The sequence below is a fragment of the Hipposideros armiger genome, unplaced genomic scaffold, assembly GCF_001890085.2.
Source record: "Hipposideros armiger isolate ML-2016 unplaced genomic scaffold, ASM189008v1 scaffold_619, whole genome shotgun sequence".
Classification (NCBI taxonomy): domain Eukaryota; kingdom Metazoa; phylum Chordata; class Mammalia; order Chiroptera; family Hipposideridae; genus Hipposideros; species Hipposideros armiger.
Window position 1 is genome coordinate 1,087,850 of NW_017731969.1, and position 3,384 is coordinate 1,091,233.

Genomic DNA, 3,384 nt, shown 5'->3' on the forward strand with positions numbered 1-3,384 from the left:
TGTGATAGGGGGGGGGAAAATGGGTGAAGGTGGTTAAAAGGTACAAACTTCCAGTTATAAGATGAATATGTCCTGGGGATGTATTACAGCATGGTGATTATAGTTATCAGTACCATATTGTATATTTGAAAGTTGTTAAGAGAGTAGATCTTATAAATTCTCATCACAAGAAAAAATTTTGTAACTATGTGAGGTGATGGATGTTAAAACTAAACTTATTGTGGTAATCATTTTGCAATACATACACATATCAAATCATTATGTTGTACATCTAAACTTAATATTATTTGTCAATTATACTGCAATAAGAATTTTTTTAAAACCCCCACAAGATACCACTTCACACCCACTGGGATAGCTATAATCAAAATGATAGACAAGTCTTGGCAAAAGTGTGAAGAAATTGGAAGTCTCTTACATTGGCAGTGGGAATATAAAATGGTGCAGTCACTTTGGAAACCAGTTGGCAGTTCTTCAAAAATTTAAACACAGATTCACCATATGACCTAGCAATTTCACTCCTAGATATATACCCAAGAAAACTAAAAACATATGTTCATACAAAAATTTATACATCAAAGCTCACAGCCACGTTATTTATAATATTCAAAAAGTAGAAACAACTTAAATGTCCATTAACTGATAAATGAATAAACAAAATGTGATATATCCACACAATGAAATATTATTTAGCCATAAAAAGGAATGAAGTACTGATCCATGCTGTAACAGCTATAACATGGATAAACCTTGAAAACATTATGCCGAGTGAAAGAAGCCAGACACAAAAGGCCACTTATTATATGATTCTATTTATATGAAATATACAGAATAGACAAATCTACAGAAGCAGAAAGTAGATTAGTAGCTGCCAGGGGCTAGGAGGAGAGGGTCATAGAGAGTGACTGCTAATGGGTAGACATTTTGGGGGAGTTGATGAGAATGTTCTAGAATTAGATAGTGGTGGTGGTTACACAACGATGTAAAAGCAATTAATCCTACTGAACTATATACCGTATTTGCCGGCGTATAAGACGATTTTTTGGCCCTGAAAAATATGCCTCCAAGTGGGGGGTCGTCTTATACGCCAGGTACACTTCATATAGACTGCCCATAGTGCTTGCCCTGTGCCATAGTGGCCTCCCGATGCCCGCCCACTTCATTCCACATACCGTTCTGGCATCAGCAGCGCTGCTGGGTGTATGCTCGGCTGTTATGCGATTTTGCTGTTATGCGATTTTACCACACTCGCAAAATCGCACACAGCAGACCATACACACCCAGTATGATAGCGCAAAATCGCAAATCGCGATTTATGTATATGTTTGATTACATACAGCCTTGTGACAGTTTTCCTGCATGTCATAAGCATTTGAATATAAATATAAATGTTGAAATCAAATCTGATATTGTTTTACCTTTTATTTGGTGTGTGGAAGGTGTGCGGAAGAGGGGGTAGTCTTATACGGCGAGTATATAACAAACTCTGTATTTTGAGTGGAAATGTTAGGGGGTCGTCTTATATGCCCAGTCGTCTTATACGCCGGCAAATACGGTACTTAAAACGGTTAAGATGGCAAATATATACATATACTATTACCACGATAAAAAATTATTTCTAAAAAGTTCCCTAAACCACAAACTTCATAAGCACACAGGTTGTCATCCATATCATCACAGATGACTGTCCTATCAAATGGTTTTGCACAGACTCAAAGGGATCATTTGCCTTGCAGTCTGCAATATCTGGTTTTTTATTGCCTGCTGCCTGATTGTTAAGCCAATGTCAAATATTTTAGGTTTTGATTACAGCAGTGCTCCACTTCCAAGTGCCAATTTTGGTATCAGGGTAGAGGCTAAATTATTAATACTAAAAGACCGCAAAATACAGTGACTAATGCCTTTGGATTTGATGGAGTAGTTTATAGAAGACCCACAGTGCTGTCAAGAATAAGTTGAAAAACCAATTAAAAATGGTAAAAGCAACAATGGTTTATCGAAAGCCTTGATGAGCTAGTGAGGCAACCAGGAGTTGAAAGAACAAAAGCCCAGATAAGGGGGAATAGTACAAATAGGCGAGATGAGCCAACTTTCTGCAGTTGATCCAACATGCCTCTGCCTTCGGGGTATTTGGTGCCTCTGGGCATGAGGCAGGAGGCTGAGGATATGGGCAAAAGCATTGGGCAGAGAAATCCTTCTAAGAAGCAGAGAAACCAGCAAAACTTTGGACATCTCATGGGTCTGGAGAGACAAAATTAGAGACTCAAAGGACAAGGATCCTGGTGAGAAAGAAGGGGTGAAAAAACAGTCTAATACTTGTCTCTTTCAGACATTGCAGAACTCTGAAGCCACACGGAGCCGGGTCTAAGAAGTCACTGAGAAAGCCTCTGAAAAGCAGAGAGGAGTTTTCAGCAGACTCATGATGCTGAGGAACAAGGAGTAGAATTCAAGAGCTGCCAGGGCCATGGAGCCCCAGTTAATATCTCAGGCTCCAAGTTTGGAACTCCATGAGCAAGTCCTAACTAGATATGCATGGAGCTCTTCCAAAATGCAATCCAGCCTAGATTCAGCCCTGTTTTTGACTGGAGTAGAGTGATATTTTTCATTCTACCTGCATGAGAGAGAAAAGGAAAACCCTCTCTGGAGGAATGTCCCCCAGGGCCTGTACAATTTTTCATACACAATGCCTGACATCCAATAACAAAGCACGCTAGAGACAAGACCAAAAGACTGAAAATCAAGAGAAAAAAAAGACAGTATAAAGAGACCATGGATGACCCTGATGTTGGTGTTAGCAGACAAGGATCTTAGATCATTAAAACGAATACGTTCAAAATAAATGAGAGAAAAAGCAGAAGTTAGGTGAAGAAATGGGTAATTTCACCAGAGAGAAGGCACTAATAGAATGAAAAAACACCATAACTGAAATTAAAATTTTAGTAGATGTGTTTAACAACAGATTAGACACAATAGAGGATAGGATCAGGAATTCAGACCACTAGAAACTATCCAGACTAAAGCACAGAGTATAAAGGATGGAAAATATTGTACCAAAGAGAGTTTAAGACAGTGAACAAGTCTAACAAAATATTGTGGCTTAGCTAAAGTAACCTTTTTTTTACCCTCATCCTCTATCCCAAAGTAGGTGGCTGGTCTAGGGTAGGAGACTCTTTTTTTTTTTTTTCATGATAATATTCAAGCTAGTAAATTGGCTTTGATACATTCAACAATTGGGTTCTATCCTTAGATATGCTCCTGTTGTAATTGTTCATCAGCCAGGAGAAAGAAAGACGAAATCACGGGCCAGCATCTTCACTTAAGAGAGGTTGTACATATCACTTGAGTTGACTAGTCTCTTGGCATAGAATTAACCCCTGGTTGTTT